Here is a 6,000-nt window from a genome sequence, read left to right on the forward strand (position 1 = left end):
CAGTTTTCAAGTAGAAATAAAGGGTAAGCTCCCACAGAATATTCTAGGGGGAATCAACACGGGAAGGAAAATGTCAGCCTTGAGCCTCCCGGTGGGTTCCGGGTGCCCCAGCACTGAACGAGTGGGCAAGCCCGCGAATGGGAGCTTACACACGTGCAGCAGCTCTGGCACCAAGTGCTTGACCCCACTTCATCTGCATGGGCACAGCGGGCGCTGTGACGGTGCCCAAGCTGCAGGCAAAAAGGTGGGCTCACAGCCCATCACACGGCCCAAGGGCAGCATTTCGGCCTCAACAACCACCCAACCACCACCCTCATCGCCACGGGGACACCCCACAGGAGGGTGACGCTGGGAACACGGGCCTTTTCTGAGCCCGAAGCTACTGGTGTAGACAGCCTCATGTCCCTCACTCCTGAGAAAACCCGGAGTCCTCCCCTGGCGCCAGGCCTACGGTGTCAGCGCACTGCAGATCCCCAGTGTCACCGCGGACCAGGGCTTATCTGTGCTCTCAGGACCCTGGAATGCACTTGTCTCCCATGGCTTTGCTTCCTCCTGTCCATCCTAATTGTTTGTTTTTAAGTACTTCACACACACAGAAGTTACCAAAATAGCTCCAAGAACTCCCATGTTCCCCTTCACCCAGCTTCATCAACTGTTAACACTGGGCACATTTGCCTTATCATTTTATCTCCCTCTCACTGCACACACAGACACACATAGACACACACACACACACAGGTATACACTTACACACAGACACACAAAGAGAGGTGTACACATAGACACACACAGAGATATACATCACACACACATACACACACACACACACACACACACACACACACACACAGCAGTAGTTGTAAGTAAGTGTGAGAGGAGTGTTTTAAGAATGCTTGTTCACTTAATAAATCTCAGGGCCTGGAAAAGTATTCAAGACTCAGGGGCCTCAGTCAGCTGGGTTGGACAGGCACCCCTCTGTCCACCACAGCCAAGGCCACGCCTGTGAGGTTCAGGTGCATGGCCATGGGGTACCCCAGCCCAGAAGGCCACCCACCAATTTGTAGCCAGATTTATTTCAAGGAAAATGCAGAGGTTCAGTTCTCTGACTGGTTCATTGGCACAGTTTCAACTGTGAGCTCCTTAGTCACTAACAAAAAATATGGAATGGCCAACAGACATTGGTTATCGTGCTTTACTAGAAAAAATAGTTACTGTTAAAATGAGCCTACAAATTATGATGAATACTCAACATTAGAATTGGCCTTATGAGTCACCGCTGTAATAGCCACATGGGCTGGCTCTCAGCTGCCCACCCCAGGCTGCTGTCTGGTCCCTGGTGAATGATGTGGGTGCCCCAAAATAGGGACCACCCTCACCCTCCCACGCTCTGATTCAATGACTTTGGGGGTCCAGGGGTCCAGAGGTCCCTACTGTCACCCCATGAAGGATACTGAAAGGCCTCCGTGGAAACGGTTGGGGGTTGGTGGCTGGCACAGCTGGGCCACTGGAAAAGGCTCCACTGAGCAGGGGCATCTGAACTAGATTGTGAAGGATGAATAGGAGCTCGTCGGGCGTGCGGCTGTTCCAGGCCAGAAGGCTCAGCACTGGCAAAGTCTGGAAATGGGAAAGAGCACGGCCTGGTCAGGTCACAGACGCTCAGGAGGCTGGCACTCCAGGGATGGAGTGAGGCAGGGGAGGGAGCCCGGAAGAAGGTCCGGGGTGGATGAGCGGTACCTGCTGCTGCTCGAAGCTTCAGGCACACCTGGCAGTGACCTGTAGGGTGACCCAAAGCCTCCAAACAAGGCCCTTCCACAGGGGTTTGCTGAGTGCCTGCGCTGGCCAGGCCTTGCCGACAGCCCCGGAGGAAAGTGGGGAACAAAATGAGTTCCTGCCCATGTGGAGCCCACATTCTAGTGGGGGGGGGGGGGCAGACAAAAACATGCATGGTGTGTTTGAAACTGCACAAACACACCATGCGTCTCAGAGGGTTAAAAATGCTCCAGCGACAGTTATCCAGGGGATGTGCTGGAGAGCACTGTGGGTTGTGTGCTCAGAGAGTGACCTCGGGAGGGGATGCGGGAGGCCCCGAGGGCAGACTGCACTAAGCAGAGGGAATAGTTTGAGCAAAGGCCCTGGGGTAGGAATGAGCTGGGAACATTCGAAGGCCAGTGCAGCTGGAGCATAGTACAAGGTGGGGTCAAAGGGCCAGATGGGCTGAGCTCATGGGCCTGAAGAGCAGGTAGGGCATCCCTGCAAGGAACGCAGAGCCCAGCTCAGTAATGACTTATGGAAGGAGGTCATGCCATGCCCTTTCTCTTGTCACAGTCCCAGAATGTCGTCCTGCATCTGACATACTTCAGATGCCACGGGCTCATGGGCAAGGCCACCTTGGCAAGGCGGGGCTCACATAAAAAAGAACTTTATGGTCCTGGTGAAGCTCCTATTCCTTGGCTTATAAATCTTAGAAAAGCATCCTGACCTTCTCTGGGAGAGAAGACACTTCTTAGCTGATTATGGAAGCATTTCAGAATGTTTTGAAACTCTACCCGTGGGCTGGTAGAGAAAGCCAGTTGTGATATATACCTGGGGCTCTCCTAGGCAGCTTGGAGCATCTCTGAGACATGGAGTTTTGGGGGGCTGTTCGCTTAGTGGGATGCTGATCAATGTCTTGATAACGCAATCAACCTCATAACTGGCTCACAAATGTACATGTGATGTGGAAGCCCTGAGCTGGCTGGAACAGTGAACTGGCGTGGGTTAAGACTTGTCCTGATAATGCACCATAAGGACATATGGCAAGTCCAACCGGGTACGTGTCATTGTCATCATGCCGGAGCACCACTGTCCTTCCCAGAGGAGACGGATGCTCAGCATCAAAACCGTGGCGTGGAGCATGGGGAAGTGGTATCTGGTCACTGAGATGTGCCGCAGACGGACGAGAGAGGAACGGATAAAATCAGCATCGAGCTTCATGTGCTCTCCGATGCGCCTCCTAAGACAGGAGGCTGACAGGAGCGTGCTGTCAGCTGCATTCTTCATCTTTCTATTTAGACCATGAGACTCAGAACCTGCTGGCAAGGTCCACGGAGTGGCGGATGAGCTCAGACACGGCTGACCCTCAGGGCCGTTATTCAGACATCCGAATGTCCCCAAAGGACGCTGTCAGGGTAACTATTTCAGTTATCTGAATGACTCAACCTGCGAAGTCATAAAGATGATTGAAATGACCAAGTGAGCAAATGACTCCAAGCTGGGAGTCCGCCCGGCAACGTGACTCGAGAGGCCCGGAAGCTTGGTCCTACCTGGCACCAGACCAGGCTGCTTCCAGGCCCCTCCTGGAAACTGAGTCCTAGACCCAGAGGCTCCCCTGTGGTGTGTGGACAGCCGACTCTGGTGCTGAATGCGCTGTCACTGCTGCTGTAACCGCTGCTGTAACCCTTCCCCATTTAGCTGGACTCTCCGCACGTCACAGTTAGCGTGGGAGGCTCGTTGATAGAAGGGAATGATGATGATGCAGGAGGCCCTCAGCACATCGCTTAGTCACAGGTGTGTTATTCAGTCCATAAAAGCCTATGGAGGACCCTGCATGTGCCAGGAACTGAGCTACGTGTTTCACTCTGTGTGAAGAGTCTCACGTAATATAGCGGAGATAGATGTTAGGTAATTAAGCCAAGAATTCAGTATCACTATGAGAGTGCTGCCAAAGAAACGCTCTCGAGCCTGGCCTGCATGGCTCAGCGGAGCATCGACCCACGAAGCCAGTTCGATTCCCGGTCAGGGCATATGCCCGGGTTGCGATCCCCAGTAGGGGATGTGTGGGAGGCAGCTGATCAATGATTCTCTTTCATCATTGACACTTCTATCTCTCTCTCCCTCTCCCTTCCTCTCTCTGAAATCAATTTAAAAACACACACATATTTTTGCCCTAGCTGGTTTTGCTCGGTGGTTAGAGTGTAGGCCTGGGTATTGAAGGGTCACGGGTTCAATTCCTATCAAAGGTATGTACCTCAGTTGCAGGCTCAGTCTCTGGTCGGGGCCTGTGCGGAAGGTAACCAATTGATGTTTCTCTCTCTGTGTCTCTCCCCCTCCCTTCCACTCTCCCTAAAAGTCAATGGAAAAAATATCCTTGGGTGAGGATTAACAAAACAAAGCAAAACAAGAGGGGTCAGGGAGGACCTCCTTGAACGGTGGCACTTATGCCAAGATCTGAGCAAGGAAGATGAGGAAGGTGGGGTAGAGTCGCAGAAAGAAAGAGGAACACTTGGGAGAGGGCAGGGCCGAGCAGCTCAGGCCCAGTAAACGGGAGGAATTGGCACAAAGTGAGGCTTGGGTCCTGGGGGCTCGCTGGCAGTTCACGTTCAGTTCTAAAGTCAGTGGCAGCCACTGTTGGGACGCAACCTTCACTGGCGTGATCCAGAGAAAACAGCAGGCGGGAGCGGAGCCGGAGCAAGTAGAGGAGGTTTTTGTGTCGTCGGCGAGGGTGGCAGAGACGATTCCTCCACCCTCAGGCCATAGGACTGCAGAGCTCAGCCACGCGTGGGTGTGGGTGTGGGAGCCAAGGATGATGATTCTGGTGTTTCTAGGGGCAGCTGGAGCCATTTGCCAAGGCAGGAAAAAACGGGAGGAGGGATTGGGGTGCAGGGAGGTCAGTTCAGCCACGTGTGATGTGCCCGTGAGGCCCTAGATGTCCACGAGGTGCTGAGACCTGGGCAGTGCCCAGGGGCGATCCCCATGATGTTCCACGAAGCTGGACACCCACCTCATCCCGGTTCTGCACTTCATCAGCCCTGTGAACTCCAGCAAGCCACTGACTATCTCCAGCTTTGACTTCCCAGATGCGGAAGGGGTGACAACCATCCCTAAGAGACAACGAGATACAGTGAAGCCTCCAGTGTGAGGAGCAGGAGCGCTCACCAGCAGGCACTGGAAAAGCCCAGGGAGTTAGTGGCAGAGCATCGTGGTGAATTCCACTGAGCCAACCCAGAGATGCCCACGGTCCATGTGCCTCTGGGAAACAAGAAATGTCACCAGCCAATCAAGCTACCCACCAGGCCATGATGCCACCGGTCACTACGTTCATTTATTTCAGAGATGTGAGACGTGACAACTCTCAGATCACGGATAGAGCACCTGCATTGAGCAGGGCTTTCCCCTGATGCCCCAGCACTCAGCCATAGGGACCAGCTCCCCCCGCTCTCCCTCCCTATGGCTCCTGGGCCAGGTCTCTTTCAGGCTGCCTTTGTAAGACTGACAGAGATGCATTGAGGGCTGTGGAGGAAGCCCCTGAAATGCTTTGGGCTGGGCCACTGAGTCCCTGGTGTTGGCTGCTGTTCTCAGGTCAAAGGAGGTCGCAGGTAACCTGGTGCAGCCCTTGGTGAGGGACCTAATCCTATGGGAGAGAGGCCGTCCCGGCCGACCACCTGGGGGTTCAGGGAAAGTGAGCAATGTGGCAATGATCCCGGGGCCACAGACAGGCGAGGTGTGATGCCAACCTTCTCAAATGGAGCAGGATGCACCAAAGGCTGAAACAGCACAGAACTCAGCTGTTCCTCTGTCTTCCCTAATCCCTGACGCTCGTCCAGGACCTTCAGTGGCCTGGGGGGGGGGGGGAGGGGGGCGGGGGAGGGCTTTCCAGTTTCGAGGACACAGCCAGGCACCGTCCCGGGTGGGCTGGCCCCTCCTGCCAGTTCTCAGTGAGCATCAGGCCTCTCAGCCTCGTTGGTGCTGGTGGGCGGCCGTGTCCCCGTGATTTCTGTGCAGTGGTTACTTCCAGGCCGTGCTGGCTCACACCACGTCGTGGCTTAGGAGTGGGTTCATATATTGTTCTGTTTTAGGAGCCTAATCCACTGCTTTAGTTCTCCAAATCCCCAGTTGTCTAAGGTTGAGAAAGATCTCAGTCTAATCCGGGGTTCTCAAACTGGGGTCCCTGTACAGCCACATTGGCCACGCAGGAAACTTGTTTGAAATGCCAAGTTCTTGGGCCCTCAAAGACAGACGGAG

The sequence above is a fragment of the Cnephaeus nilssonii genome (assembly GCF_951640355.1).
Source record: "Cnephaeus nilssonii genome assembly, chromosome: 8".
NCBI classification, from domain to species: Eukaryota; Metazoa; Chordata; class Mammalia; order Chiroptera; family Vespertilionidae; genus Cnephaeus; species Cnephaeus nilssonii.